This window comes from Rattus norvegicus, chromosome 10 (assembly GCF_036323735.1).
Source record: "Rattus norvegicus strain BN/NHsdMcwi chromosome 10, GRCr8, whole genome shotgun sequence".
NCBI classification, from domain to species: domain Eukaryota; kingdom Metazoa; phylum Chordata; class Mammalia; order Rodentia; family Muridae; genus Rattus; species Rattus norvegicus.
Window position 1 is genome coordinate 20,892,192 of NC_086028.1, and position 16,357 is coordinate 20,908,548.

Here is a 16,357-nt window from a genome sequence, read left to right on the forward strand (position 1 = left end):
CCTTGTTCCTCTAACAGACACGAGGGTGATAAAAATAATCACCTCACACACAGAACCTGCTAAGAGGGTGAAGTGTAGTGTGGAATACGTGACTCTGGGGAGCTTTAATGAACGCAGAGGACAAAGACCAGGCACTGCCCTTCCAGAGTAGGGTGGGAGACACGCTCCAGTCATAAGCAAATGTTTCTGAGGTGTACAGCATTCAGGGGGGAAAAAAAATCAAGGTGCTGGGATGGTGAACCAAGGGCAGCAGGCGGTCACAGAAGCCTCTGAGAAGGTGGCGTTCTCGGGCATTCAGAAAGTAGGAAGTAGCTAGCCAGCAGAAAAGGTGCTGAGAACCTGAGAGAAGGCAACGGGAATATCAAATACCAAAGCCGTGGGTCAGGATACTGCTGATGCATGTGAAGACCAAAAGGTTTTGTGTGCAAGGTGGTTATTTTTACCATCCTTGTGTCTGTTAGACACACCACGTCTGCTAGACCTAAGACCAAAAGAAAGGTGAGGCCGGGTGCAGCTTGCTGGGGGTGGGGCTGGGGGTGGGGTCTCCCGGCTGCTGGTGGGGCCTTTAGGTCACACACCTTTGTTCTGTGCCCATGTGCGAAGCAATACAAGGTGACCTGAGAGATGCACCCACCCCATCCCCCAGTCTCCTCTTTCCACTCTCAGTGAACCCACCCAGCAGCCCAGTCCCAGCTAGGCATAATGAATAAGGTACTGTATGCCTTGTGAGACGAGGTCCATGCTTCAAACAGGGAATGAGCCTTGGGACATTCCACAATAGGGGATGTGGCCAAGGCTCTCCCTGAGGCGGTAAACCACGCACGACAGATAAGCCAGAGAGATGTGAGAAGCCAAGGGGTTGGGAGAACGAATGGACAGTAATGGAGTGTGGACAGGGAGGGCAGAGGACCAAGTTAAGGAAGGAAACTATGAAGCAGGCACCTTCGGGGTCTAGGTGGATTCAGGCTGTCACCATTGGGCTAAACCTCGGGTCATACCTTGCTAAAGCTGCCTTTATGCTAAATAACCTTGTTAAAAGGTGTTTCCTTCATGCAACGCACGAGACGGCCCCATCCTGTAAGCGTGGTGTGGCCGTGCAGGAAGAGGACCCATCAAAAGTGCTGACCACAGATGTTGCAGGGAGCTGAGCCTTTGACGGTGTGCATTGGTGATGTGATCCTCGGAGAGACACCTGTGCACTGTGGGAATTAGGTCACCGCACAGCTTACAAGCTTACTATAGGAACCTCCACCATCACTGACCCGCCAGCCTTCTCTCCCCCAGGTACCCAACAGCAGTTACCACTCCCTGGCTCTGGCAACACCTGTCTGTATGGGCATCAACGTTCACCTCCTCGTGCATAAGAGGACAACGCGCAAAGCAACGACTTTGTGAAAGAAGGCTCTGCCTAGCACGTGGCGCTGTTCCAGGATTTCCACAACGATGGCAAAATAACGGCTCAGGCTTAAGTCGCTGTCAGAAGCTTTCTACTGCGCCCCACTGACTTCCTGAGAAGGGAGGAGTGTGGAAAGCACCCCCAACACCCACCTTGTGGGCTGATGAAATGGTACACTGGGCACAAGCACTCGCACACAGTTCTGATGACCTGAGGTCGGTTCCTGGATCCCACAAGGTGGCAGGAGAGAACCGACTCCTGAGAATTACGCCCTGACCTCCACGCACCGTGGAAGCCACATGTGCCTCCGTCCCCAGTAAAAATTAAAGCAGGCAGGCCGAGAGATGGCAGGTGTCTGGGACTTGGCTCTTGGTATTTGCTCTCTGGAGGTGATGACATTTGCTCTGGGAAGGCCTATGCCCCCGTTTCTCTAAAATACCTCTCTCCCTTTCTCCGGCTCCCTTCTCTCAGAACACCTGTGTCCACATTCTTGCCCTCAGATCCTGTAGTCCCCCAAGGTCCTGGATTTGGTTTGGCTGGTTCACCCAGAAGCTTCTTGGTTTAGCCACTCCCACTCTTGGAATTCCTTCACGAGGGCAGGACGAGGAAAAAAAAGAGCTACAGGGAAGATTCTAGAATGTTCCTTCCACCAGCTCTCCCTCTGATTTCAGACTGGATCCAGCAAACCAGTGTCTCACCTCCTGCCAGATCTCTCCCCTCCGCCCAGCCTAGCACCTTCCCTCCCTTCACCTCATGTCCATGTTTACGTGGCTGGGCTCCTTACTTGATGGACTGCAAACGGACAGGGGAACGTGTGTGTGGGTCCTTTCTGTGGGTCACCTGCTGGAACTTCCAACAACAGTTGCGGCGATCGGGAGTGACAATGGCATTGCCATCCTGCCGGCCCAATTCCACCTGCAGGTGAAACTGATCACCGTGGCACTGGGTCTTCCATGGAGAAATAGCGTGCTTTGGGGGATAGATACCTCCGTGGTATTCAGTCCCCGGCTGCTCTGTAAGGCTTGCTCCTGCACCCTTTCAGGAGACACTGAAGAATGCCAGCCAAGAACACAGGGCTCCAGGCCCACACTCCCTGGGTTTGAATCTGTTCTGTCACAGTCTAGCTCTCTGACTGTGGGCAAGACACTTAAAAGCCCATCTGCAGAACAGGAAAGAAAAATAGATTTATTGAGCCCTCACTGTGCACCAGCGGCCGTTGAAGCACTTCATAGGTATTTCCTCATTTCCATAAGGACCCTTGTAGGTAAGTATCATTCAGACCCACACAGGGGTCTTTGTGGGCCAAACAAGAAAGTGAATACAGCGGTATTCGAGTGCCCAGCGAGTGGTCAACACACGTGAATTATTTGATATTTATTTACCCCACGGATGTCAAGTGGGGCCACCGAAGTACCCATATGAAAGAAAGTTAGCACTAAGAAGGACTTGGCAAATGAATGGCCCAGCTTTTACTGTAAATCGAGGACACAAAACAAAGAGATTGGCCCAGAGCTTTCCAAGGGTCTAGAGGCAGAGAGCTGAAGTTAAAACCCAGGAAGCAGCCTCAGGGTGGTACTACAGTCATGATACCAAGAGGCAGTCTTGGTTCCGCTTTAGCAGAGTCTCTGGGAAATAGCTGTTAGTAGTGTTTTCCCCGTCACGTCAACTCACATACAGAAGGAAGGCTCGTTGGCTGGGAACCGTGATGCTCTAATTTTAACCGAATCTCTTTGGAGAATCGTTTCCTGAAGGCCCACTGCCATAGTAGACTGGAGTTCCTGACATCCCTGCCCTGTTGGCCCTCAGATAACCGGAGCCCAGCTGAATCCTCACCCTCAAGTCGGGAGTAGGTTTCAGAAGTCCTGTATACAATCACTCAGTCTCGTCCTTCTTAGCTGTGTAACCTCAGCCCTTTTCTCCCCCATCCTGGAGACTCAGTTTCCCCAAAAGTAGGGATCAATTTGGAAAACTTGCTTCTCAAAGTCACTCGTGTCTGGCAATGACTCATCAGAGCATCCTGGATCACAGCCCCTGGCATGACCCGCCATCATGCTCTAAACGTGGGAGTCAGGGACACTCAGCTCTTTGCTTTGATCTCTCTGATGCCATGAACTGGGTTCCCAAGGAATCAGTCATCCAGTTGCCCCCCCTAAGCAGGGAAAGCAGAGACAGTAGCCCTCCATTGTTCCCTGACATACAGCTTTTCTAGAATCTTCTCGGATTGCAACTGCTCACGCTAGCCTCACCACCTGAGAACCAGATCCTCTAAGAAGAAATCTGATTTCCGGTGCTCTCTGGGATCCTGTCTGCCCAGGGCCTCTCCCAGGCTGGCGTGGTTCAGATGGAGCCCCGGAACTGGAGTGACAATATCTGAGTTTGAATCCTCTGTCTTTAGGCAAACACTTGATTGTTCTGGGGAACGAGGAAGCCGCTGAATTATCACATCTCTAAGGCCCTCTTTGTGACGTCGCCTCTGTAACTCTGGTAACTGCCTCTCCCAAAGGAAGGGGGCACTGTGAGACTGAAAAGGAATAACCTATAATTAAAACATTCTCAAGCCTGGTGTGGCGGTACATTCCTGTAGTTCCAGTATCTAGAAGGTTGAGGCAGGAGGATTGACAACACATTCTAGACCAATATGTGCTGCATAGTAAGACCCTACTATGTTGGGGTGGGGGTGGGGGAGCAAGGGCTGGAGGATGGATCAACGGGTAAGAGCTACGAAAGCATGCTAACCTGAGTGTGTATTCCCGGCGTGCAGGCGTAGCTGCACAGGCCTGTAACATCAGTGCTGAGTGAGAGGGACAACAGGAGGGGTTAATGCTGCACCTTGGTGGCTGTCAGCATAGCTTCAGGTAAAGTGAGAGATGCTATGTCAATAGAGAAAGACGTTGAGCGGTAGAGAACACCTAACATCACCTGTCTGGCAGGTGTTCACATCTGCACACACATGTGTATATGCATGCCCACGCCCACCCCCATGACAACAAAAACATGTATTCTCGAAGCCAGTTAAGAACGAGCTTCAGATTTATACGTAAAACAAATCATGTCCTTTATCGTCACACTAACTGCGCGAGGCAGACGCCCGCCCTTTGCACATAAAGCAAGAAGAGAGTGAGATTTAATCGTGAAACACAAGATGAAACTCACATAATTCATAAAGGACCAAGTGGCCTTGTCCATGTGGCCTCTTCCATAGCCTTACACTTCATCATCTCCGAGATGCCCATTTTAAACAATTTATTTTTATGTCGTGCACATTGGTGTTTTGTCTGCATGTGTTTCTGCGTGAGGGTGTCGTACACAGTCCCTGGAACTAGAATTACAGACACTTGTAAGCTGCCGTGTGGGTGCTGGGAATTGAACCCCGGATCCTCTAGAAGAACAGCCAGTGCTCTTAACCGCTGAGCCTGTCTCTCCAGCCCCAAGATGCCCATTTAAAAGCATCTTAGAACCTGGCACCTCTGGAACGGTGCAGGACTAGTTTTGGCAACATGCCACCACTGTTAGCCAGGCTGCATCCTCAAGGAGACAGATACCCTGCCCGTGTGAGCACAGCCACCAATGGCACCGGCATAGCCCCTGGTGGAACGGATGTCTCAGGCTTGAGATGAGATCCCACGGGTAAAAGTGTGCTCTTTCAACTCCTAGGAGCCACATGCTGTGGGGAGGGCGGGGGAGGCAGAGAACGGACCTGTCTAGCAACATTCCTGACACTGGACCTGAAAGTAGAAATTAGGTTAACGCTACACAAGTGCCAGGCAGGCGCTGGAGCCCAGCAGCCAAAGCTCAGGCTCCTGAGAGGGGCCAGATAACAGGGCTGTGCCGGTAACACAAAAGACAGGGTGAAAGGCACGGCTATCAGCAGCTTAGTGAAAGATCAACTAAAGGAACCGGTTCTGAGCGCGTCTTAGGAACACTGGAACTTGATTTCACACATGTATTCTTTCGATTTTCTCTACATACTGGTGTGCAATTCAAACAAGCACCTCGGTTTTAACCCCACCTGTCTGTAACCCCAATTTTGAGAAGGCCACCGTCAGCTAGATACATAGTGGGTTCAAGACCAGCCTGGGGGTACATTAGACCCTACACCACCCCTATGAAATAATAAATATACAAGTTTGAAATGTTTCCCTTTTTTAAAAAGCAAGTGTGATAACAGACATTGTGATTAATTAAAAAACAGAAGAGTGTAGTTTATGGCTGCAATGTGAGTATTACTTTATATATTCTGTACTGTACTACGTATTCCGTGTGTAAATATTAAATTCCTAATAGTGCTTATAAGCATCTGTCTTTGTCTTTTCCCGTTGCTGCGATAAAACACTCTGAACAAAAGCAACTTAAGAGAGAAAGGGTTTATTCAGCCTACAGTTCCAGGTTCCTGTCTTCATGGCGGCGAAATCAGAGGCAGAAGCTTGAGAGAGAACTGGCCACTCGCCGTCCACGGTCAAGATCCAAGAGCAGTGAATCACAGCGCACTTGTTAGAATACAGCTGGTTCTCTCTTTCACTCAGTTCAGCCCCGAGTCCAAGATCTGATGCTGCCTGTATTCAGGGTGGGTCCCCTCAGTGGTGAACAGCAAGCATTGTTCTCTCAGCAGACCCAAGTTTTATTTTTCACACCCACATTGGACAGCTCACAACTCCACCCGCAACTCCAGCTCTGTGGGGATCCCAAAACTCTGGCGCCTCAGAGCAACGGCATTCCTGTTCATACCCGCGCCTTACCGCATAAACCCACATGACTAAAAATAATGAAATACTGTGATAAAAAGAAAGCCCTCCCAGGCATACCTACAACCTCATCTAGACAATCTGTCAATATATAGTGTCAGGCTGACAGTTGGCGCACACCTTTAATCCCAGCACTCGGGAGGGAGAGGCAGGTGGATTTCTGAGTTCAAGGCCAGCCTGGTCTACAGAGTGAGTTCCAAGATGGCCAAGGCTGGATATAGCCTGTTTTGAAACACCAAAAACAACAAAACAAACAAATAACAACGAACCATCATCAACTCTACCCTTTTGTCAACTTGACACTAAACCTCGTCATTTTAGGGGGGTTCTTTTTTTTTTTTTTTTTTTTTTTGGAGCTGGGGACCCAACCCAGGGCCTTGCGCTTCCTAGGCAAGCGCTCTACCACTGAGCTAAATCCCCAGCCCCAAACCTTGTCATTTTAAAGCCATGACTGTTCCATCCTTTGCTACCAAAGTCTCATGTTTATCTATAATGTAAACTATAATACAAAGTCATCGACCCTTCTAAGACTTTAAAAGTGTGAATTCTCCAAACTGTGATCCATAATGACCCAGTGACACACTTCTAACATATAATGGCACAGACTAAGCATTCCTATCCCAAAGGGAAGGACTGGGGTATAGAATAATAATCATGTGTTTCAATCTGCCTCTCTGTTGTTATGATAATCAAAAGCAACTTGGTGAGGGATGGGTTTATTTGGTTTATAGTTCCAGGTCACAATCCATCATTGATGGAAGTCAGAACAGGAACTCAAGGTAGAAAACTGAGAAGCAGTAACCATGAGGAACAATGCTTAACGGCTTGTTCACTGGGTTATGTTCAGCCTGCTTTTGTATACATCCCAGACCTCCCTGCCTAAGGATGGTGCCACCCATAGTGGGCTGGGCCCACCCATACCAATCATCGATCAAGAATTCTTCAATTGAGGTTCCCTCTTCTCTGACTCTAGGTTGTGTTGCGCTGACCATAAAAACAACCAGCACACAAACAAAATCCAACCGGGGGTTGGGGGGAACATTGAATCTTGCAGCACCATGTCTGGCATTTGGAGCTTGCAATGTGATTGACTGGGCTCCGAGACACTTAGTTAGATAGCCCCACTCTGCTATCTCTGCCACTTACAGCATGCATGGTTTCTCTCTCAGGCTTGAGTCAGCTCCAGTGATGGGGGGGAAAAAGAGATCTGTAGATTCCCAAGTGTTTGGTGATCACACCACAGAGGGAAACTATATCACCTACCCATCTGCCCTCCTTATTTAATTTTTAGGACCACAGAGGTCAGTTGTAATTGGGCAAAGAGGTGATCCACAGAGGAATTGAAAAGAAAATTGTTTTCCATTCTAAAATGTATAATTTTCTTCAATCCCCCCGTCTTTTCTCTCTAAAGAAGAAACTGAATAGAACATTGCTTCCGCAGGAGAGCCTGCCTGGTAAGTCACCATGAAGCACCAAAGTGTTCTGAGCTGAGGGCAACTACATTAAAGCCAGCAGCACAACACACGGACAATTAAAAAGGCTATTTTGGGAAGCCCTGGAAAGAGGCAGATACAGTATGAATTATTCATTCTCACTGCAAGGATGACTTCAGGGCATTGTCCTCTCCGTGGGCGCTTGCTCTTTCCTGTTCATTCAGCCGCTCAAGCACAGACAAGGAACACAATACCCCAGTCTGTGCGCTCATGAGTGCACGTATACACACACAGGCACGCCACCACTGGGACGCCATTCCAGATGGCGAGCCACATGGAAAAGGAGCCTGCACACAGTTGGCAGACGCCTTTAGCAACGGTGCCAGGAGAGAAGGTCTGAATTTCCAATTGTCCTAGGAAGAGCGAGGGAAAGAACGAGGGAGACACACGCACACGGATACAATGGCTGTGTTGATCACGCATGCACAGGAGAGACCACGTAGTATTCCTGATATTCCGTGAGCTTCCAGCTCGGATTGATGTGGGTAGGACACAGACAAGATGATCCCCAGTGTCCCTTCTGAGATCCCTTGAGTGTGGCAGATAGCACCAAGGAGCCTTTTGTGAGACCACCTAGGGTCTGGACATTAAAGTCTCAATCACTCCTCCCTTCTTACTAGTGACAGGAGTGGCATTGTATTCCCCTACAAGACTTTTGGTCCAGTCATTCCTTCCAGGACAGGTATTCATGGTGTCATTTTGTCATAACAGTCACCAAGAGTTAGCTGCAATGTTTCTTTCTCCTTGGGGACACGAGAGCAGCCTAGCAGAGGCTCAGGGCTTTCTACGTGCTGTGCTGTGAAGTTCTTCCTGTAGTCTTGGCTACATGTTCCTTTTACACTGCCCTGGTCCACATGGCCGTGTTAGAGTGATTGAGGTCACTTGGCTATTCAGAGATGGACTGCAGATTTGAATGTGGGTCTTTACCGCTGCTCAGAAAATGAATGGAACAGCTGATTCGATAAAACTGGGTGACCAGAAGGAGAGGATTTGTAAAATACCATATAATTAGAAGTCATTTCCAGAAGAAGCCTCCCTTTATAATGTCTGGATAGAGGGAAAAATTAAGGGGTTACTTTTGCCGAGAAGGTAGTTAGTTGGCTGAAGGAGACAGGAAGGGTGGGAAAGTACATTTGGTAACCGGAAGGAGACGCTCATTCTCAGAAAGCAATCTAGGAGCAGCTGTCACTATCTGCGACCAAGCGAACAAATGTCAGAAAAGGATCTAGCAGGGACAGGTTCCAAAGAACTTCCCTTGTATTGAAGGTGGATGCAGCTGTGGCTTGTCACTGTGCAGCAGCGAGCTCCTGGGCCCTGGAGGTGGGCTCAGGGGGTGGACCACTCACTGAGCATGCGTATAGCCCGGGTTCAATTTCCAAAACAAGCGCATGCGCGTGTGCGCGCGCACATCCACACGAATTAAAAAATTCATTCCAAAACAGACTCTCCTTTTCTTTCACAAAAGATACCCCTAATTAAGAAGTTGGAAGTAGGGGTTGGGGATTTGGCTCAGTGGTAGAGCGCTTGCCTAGCAAGCACAAGGCCCTGGGTTCGATCCCCAGCTCCGAAAAAAAGAATAGAAAAAAAAGAAAAAAAAAAAAAAAAGAAGAAGTTGGAAGTAAACCCGAATCTGAAGCTTTTTTTCTTCCTTTCTACTGCAACAGGGCTTGCTATCCATAACCCAGGCGATCCTTGGAAGGTCCCTATGACCGTGCCTCAGTCTCCCCAATGTGTAGGATTACACACATGGCCGAAACTTCTTGACCATTAACAGAATGACAAACATTGAAAAATCTACCCATGACCTCACGTGGCTAGCAGGGTTTGAAGGGGGTTATGCTAAAAGTACCGTTGCAAGGTTCTGCTCTGCCTGCACATGTAAAGTACACAGGAAACAAATGAATTTCATATTTGCGCTTGGGTCTTGTTCCTAAGAGTAGTGCTCATTAATACATACACAGATATTTCCAAATCCACAAAAATCTGAAATCTGAAACACTTCTGCTATCAAAAGTGTACTTGGTCTGAAGCTGGGGGCGCTGTTTGGGGAGCCTTGCTGGAGGAAGTCACTGAGGGGGTGGGCTTTGAGGGTTTATGGACTGGCCCCACTTCTAGTTTAGCTCTCTGCTTCCTGTTTGCTGCGGCTGAGATGTGATCTCTCAGCTCTGTGCTCCAGAAGCCTATCGTCTCCCACGCCATTATGGCTTCTCCCTAGAACCATAAGCCAAAATAAACCTTTTCTTCCATAAACTGCTTTTGGTCATGGTGTTTTTCTTTTTTCTTTTTTCTTTCTTTCTTTCTTTTTTTTTTTTTTTTTTTTTTTTTTTTGGTCCTTTTTTTTTCGGAGCTGGGGACCGAACCCAGGGCCTTGCGCTTCCTAGGTAAGCGCTCTACCACTGAGCTAAATCCCCAGCGCCCCAGTCATGGTGTTTTTCTTACAGCAATAAACAGTAACTCATGAAACCACCAGGAAATAAGCGTTTCTTTCTTTTTTTAAACATTTATTATGTATAAGTACATTGTAGCTGTCTTCAGACACACCAGAAGAGGGCATCAGATCTCATTATAGATGGTTGTGAGTCACCATGTGGTTGCTGGGATTTGAACTCAGGACCTTTGGAAGAGCAGTCAGTGCTCTTAACCGCTGAGCCATCTCTCCAACCCTTTTCTTTCTTTTAAAGAAAGAAAGAAATACAACATCAATAGTAGCTATGGGGTGGTACTGAGACGTGGGCCACCAGGCAGGGTGAACCCTGGTGTAGCCTCCTGCTTTTTACCCTGCAGCCTGCAACCCCCACGGGTACTAGCCTGAGAAGCTACCTAGCAGGTGATGAGAGAGGCCCTGAGGAAACCTGGGAATCATATCTGCATACTTCTCTCTCAGACACCTGCGTATAAAGAACATAGAAAGAAACCAACAGCTACGGCCCCGGATCACAAACAGTTTGGTCCTGCTAGGAGAGCACTGGATGAGCACTGCCTACTGAGGGCAGCCTGGATTATTCTGGGGGTCAAGCAGCTGACAAAGATCTGGTCAGCAGTTCACAAAAGTAATTGGTGAGGTCTTGGTTAGAAATACTTGATAATCAGAACACCTGTACCTGCTCCCCCAAACCAATCAGCCCCCTGAATCATGGTGACTCTGGGCACCACTCAGGATGTCACTGCAGCCCATGACAACATTCCACTTGCTTTGTCCTCGCTGTTCTTCCTGCCCACACCTTTCCCCGCATCTCTGTCGCATCTTTCCCCGGACACCTGTTTCCCTGGGGTTGGAAAATGATTTCTTTACAACGTGTTTACTTTTATTATCTGCCCATATGCTGTTAGCTCCAGGAGTCCCATGGGCACGAGAAGATTCTTCATAACTACCACATCCTCAGCATCCGATCTGAGTGAGCGGTCATTGAGGGAACAAATGACATCTCAAAGAAAGTGAGAGACATCTCACTGGACTCCCGCCAGCGCTCTCAGGTAGCCTTGCTTGCCCTAACAAAGGAAAGTCTGTGGTTACAGAAACACCGTGAGGGCCCGCAGTATGTCTGGCTTCCAGTCTGTCTTCCACCACAGTTTGATTCTTAAATAACCATCATGGCAGCCACATGACGCTCCTCAGTATTTTAACTCCATCTGACAGACGGCCAAGGGACATCCAGAGACGCTCTATAGGACAAGGTTCCTGGGAGCCTACCTTGTGCCAGGGTTGGATGTGGGCCATTTGCACCCTGGCTCCACTGCTCAGTCCCCTCCCCCGTGAAGTATTCCAAAGAGCCCCTCCCCTCATTCCCACTTGGTAACTAGAGAGGTGTGACTCGGGCCAATTCTCCTTCCCCAGGGAGTGGCTGGCCCCTAGTTCTGTCTGTCCTCCTGTTTCACTTTTGTCAACAGGATCATCCTCCTGAAGAAACAAAACCATCCTGGCACCTGCCTCTGCAGCTCTTGGATGGCTGTGCTCATGAGTCTTTCGGGAAGGGGGATGTAGACGGTGGAAAGGATCCAGTAGACTGGATGTAGGTGTCAATTACATTGGAGGCGAGGCTGATTCTATCACGGCATGGGATCCTTGGACTAGAACAAGGTGTGGGCCAGGGAGCTCGTGCTGCCCGGCTGACTTGGGTGACCCATATCTGACACTGATATCCCTGGCCTCTTCTCCTAGACAGCAATGACACACAGGAGCCCAGAGAGCAAGAGGACAGACAAGGGCTTTGGGACCACAGGGCTCTACCTCGCCAGCTTGGGTCAGACCCTTTGCCTACAGCGTGAGCCCTGAAAAGAGCAATGCACATTACTTTCTCTCCGGGAGGCCTCCTAAGAGGATGCTCGCCACAATGTATCAGGCCTAAGGCAGATCACAAGCACGATTTCACAGTGGGAAAGAAGGAATTTTGGATACAGTGACCGTGTAGAGGACCACATTCTTCCTCTGCTCCTGTTTCTTCTGCCCTCCCTCCCTCCCCTACCCTGCAGGGATGGGGAAACAACTCCTGTGCTTCCTTTTCTAGGCCTCACCGGACTGTTACCCAATGGATTCTCAAAAGCCTCCTATGTTGTTCCCACAGGGTCTTACCTCCAAGGGCACCTTTGACATCTCTCTCCCCACACTCCAAAGGCCTCTCCTCCCTTCCCTAGCTGTTGGCCTTTCCAGATCCCTCCATCCTGTTCGCTCTCCCTACCCCCTCCACCATGAAGAAGAGCACGAACGTGTAATAACTACTCTACTGTGTCATTACCTCGATTTCACCCTTCCATGTCTTCCTGACTAGATGAAACGCCGACCCCTTGCTGCAGCCTGAGCAACCTCCCTGCCCAAGCCTTCTCAGGCTGCAGTAAGCACATTCCTAACTCACGGCCTTTGCTCGCACAGGTCTCCATGCACCGGCTGCTGCTGTGACCTGTCCACATACTCACCCACCTCTTGTAAGACCATCTCCTTCTCTCCTTCAGCTCATAGCCTAAATGTCCTTCCCAAGGGGCCTTTCTAGGCAGCCCTAAGCAGGCCTCTCCGTTCCCTTGACTGTCTGTCATCTTGTTTATTGTTATATTGACTGTCTTTCTATTAGAGCCACACTGACATTTCACCACAGCCTTAGTGGGATCCAGCCTAAGTCCTGGCATGGAGCTCATGCCCGCTCAGAGATACGGGTTGGCAAGACAATAGAAGACGTGTGTGTACTCCTCTCCAAGAGGGAGTCCTAGGTTTTAGGAGCTATCCCTTCTCTTTCTTCTCGAGTCCCTGAGTCTCGCACTGGTAGAGCCAGCAGTTCATTGCTACAGTGTTTGGGGGGGGGCATGAAGCACACCGCTTCACTCCTGGGGCTGTTACATAGAACTCCTCACACCTAAAGCTCTCTCCATCACCCCCAGCGAGCTGGAAAGCACCAATGAACGGGCCTCGAACATCTGCCTTACGCAAAGGATGCCGGGCTCTTTCGCTTGCGTGAAGGGGAGCAGTGTTGGCGTCCTGGGGAGCAGCTCTGCAGTAGTCAGGACTGCAGGCTGTTGCTGTTTGCTCACAGTGACATCTTGTCTCTTTATTTAGAAACCTTCATTTGCAAAAGGCAAGATTACCTCAGGACATCATAAGAACAGAAGGTCTGGAAAGAATGAGGCTGGTCAAAGGGTCTCTCAGAAAAAGGTGTGTGTGTGTGTGTGTGTGTGTGTGTGTGTTTGCAGGCGTGTGTGTACGTGCATGTAAATGTGTGCATAGTCCAGGAGGTCAAAGATAAGAAGCATCAGGGTGAAAAGCATATCCTAAGTCCCTCCTGGACCCATGTCTCAGAGCCATGGAGGATGCCGGCGGAGCGGAAAGAACATAGGCTTCGGAACATGAAGGTGTGGGGACAAGTTTCAGTTCAGCCAATGACTCGTGGGATGGCAACTTCACTTGATTAGTCAAACGGTGACAGCAGAGGCTCCTCCTTGTCCAGCGTCACCAGGGTCACTATACACGCTAACTCGACAGCAACCCCGTGAGAAGACACTCTTCACAACTGACTGTTCTCCACCTTGTAGGTTCACGGGGCACCCCAGCTGGAACAGGGCAGAGCCAGGGTGTGAATCATCAGGTAGCTTCTGAAATGCTGTGGGTCCCATAGCAGAAGAGGATTCAACGGTCTGAGGACCTTGTAGAGTCACAGTGATAGCCTCTTACCCATGGGAGACACATTCCAAGATCCCCAGTGGATGCCTAAAATCACCTACAGGAAAGAACACCACATATGCTATTACACTTAAACACACACACACACACACACACACACACATACATACACACACACACCCCCACCCCCCACACACACCACACCACACACACACACCACACCACACACACACCACACACACACCACACACACATATACCACCCCCCCACCCACACACCACACACACATTCACACATACACACACCACATACCACACACACACACACACACACACACACACACACACGTAAGCCCAGTACTAGAGAGATGAGACAGGTAGATCCCTGGGGCTCACTGGCCAGCCAGCTTAGCCTAGCAGGGTGTCCCAAGGGGCTGGCCATGTCACTGTAACATTGTATAACACAAATGTTTTAGTCAGATGCATTTATCCAACAGCACAAGTATACACAGATGGGCAGAATGAGCCGGTGGAATTGGGCATAGAAACAGAGTACTGCTGAAACACTGGGAAAAGAGATCTCTTGTTGCGTGTTCCTTTAATCCTAGAGGACTACATAAACAAAGTGGACGGGTGTAGCAGCAGGCAGAGAAGAACAAAAGAGAAGGGGACCCAGCAAAGTCCTGCCTGCATCCATCACCATCCTGTAGGCTGGACAAAAGAGTTCTCTGAAGAAACAAGGGGCTACCAAGAAGGCTGCTGATGGTCACAGACTTGGGGCTGATGGTGCAGACTAACTCTTCCAAAAGCAGCAGTGAGGCCCACCTCCAGCCTTGCTTTCCCAGCTCTCTGAAGACACCAGGAGCAGAGCTCAAGGCTCAGTGAGTGAAGTGGCTGTCACATGATGACCCAAGTTCAGATCCCTGGTCCATGTAAAGCCAGTTATGGACATGATAATCCCAGAGGGTTGTGTGAGCTGGTTTGGTATAAGCGATTATAAAACTGTTAAGGCATTCTGTCTAAAACAAGGAGGAAGGTGGGTACGGTACTGAAGCTGAGGTTGTGTGTGTGTGATGGCGTGTTCACATGCACATATTCTAACCTGCATGTACACACACAGAGAGAGAGAGAGAGAGAGAGAGAGAGAGAGAGAGAGAGAGAGGGAGGGAGGGAGAAGGAGAGAGAGACAGAGAAGGGGAGAGAGAAAGGGAGAGAGGGAGAGGAAGAGAGAGAAAGGAAGAGACAGGGAGAGGGGGAGGGAAAGAAGGTAGGAAGGGAGGGAGGAAGGGAGGGAGGGAGGGACTCAGAGAGAGAGACAGAGACAGAAATGGTTCCATTTTGAGGCTTAGACAATGGCAGTCCTGAGGACCTACTATGTGCTGAAGAGTAGACTAGATAGAAGTTTCAGCCCAGTAGTCTCTCTCATTGTGTGTCCTTGGGCAATCCTTGCCAGGTACTAAGAAAATATGAGTCACTAAGAGCAGGGATGAGCTCAAAGAGAGGTCAAGGCTGTGTGGCCAGCCTTTTAGAAATAACTGTCAGGGGCTGGAGAGATGGCTCAGCAGTTAAGAGAACTGGCCACATGGACCACTTTCCCAAAGGACCTGGTTCAATTCCCAGCACCTACAGGGCAGTTCATAGCTGTCTGTAACTCCGATTCTAGGGGATCTGATGTCTTCACAGAGACATAGATGCAGGCAAAACACCACTGCACCGAAAGCAAATAAACATTTAAAATATCGTATAAAAGAAAACAAAAAACTGTCAGTTATCCCACTGCAGATGATCCCAGCATGAATTCTGGGATCCTTAGAACTCTGGAACCTTGGGCACATCGGTAAATCTTGCTTGACTTAGTGTTCTCCTATATAACATGAGAATTCAAACAGAGGGTTATGGTGGCTTACAGGACAGTAGGAAATGCCAGGTATCACAGCCAGAACCCAGAAAGCACTCCAAAGAGAGTAGCAGGGGAAATTTTAACACCACTAGGCAACTTTGCCTCCAAGAGAGAAAACCCTTTATCCACATTTCCCCTCCAAGCAAAGAATCTAGACCACGGTTTTGGGGCTCAACACCTTTAGCCCCGCCCCAACCAAATTCCTGCTAGGCCACATTCAGGAAAGGTTTTCCTGGGTTGGCCATTTTCTTCTTTGTGTTTCTCCAGTGGACCCTGACCAGACAGCTATACTCCGATCCTCCTCATCCCCGGCCCTCCGGATGGAGCCTTTGTATTTCCTCCTTGGAGAAGCCCTTGTTTGTGGTGGCCATTACCCCCAGCTGGCAAGATGTGTAGGTCTCCTCTGGCCTGTTGAAGTGGCATAATGGCAGGCTTGTGTTTGCAGCCAAGCTCCCACCCCACCCCGGAACTTCTTGAGAGGTGTGCTTCAGTGAAAGGGACAATGATGTGTGGCCCTTCCCTCTGCCAGCAGCAGTCCCCATCCGGCTGTGGATTAAAGGAGCCTGGGTAACTGCCCAGGCGGAAGAGAGGCGGCAAACATTCTGGGGATGTGCCCCTCACTGACAGGAGGGCAGGGGAGAGGCTTAGGGTGATAGCCTCGGTCTAGGAGCTTTTGTTCCCCAATCTTATATCCATGTACGCACACACACACACACACACACAC

The 16,357-nt window shown here is 49.4% G+C and overlaps 1 protein-coding gene and 1 long non-coding RNA gene across 2 annotated transcripts in view; both read right to left on the reverse strand.

The window, feature by feature from the left end:
- Wwc1 (WW and C2 domain containing 1) overlaps positions 1-16,357 on the reverse strand; it is a 154,265-nt gene that overhangs the window by 88,019 nt on the left and 49,889 nt on the right. The window lies entirely within an intron of this gene.
- The window catches only part of LOC134480662 (uncharacterized), a 32,486-nt gene continuing 18,884 nt past the window's right edge, over positions 2,756-16,357 (reverse strand). The window contains exon 2 of the long non-coding RNA XR_010055315.1: positions 2,756-13,831. This is a non-coding gene — a long non-coding RNA (uncharacterized LOC134480662). The remainder of the gene's footprint in view (positions 13,832-16,357) is intronic.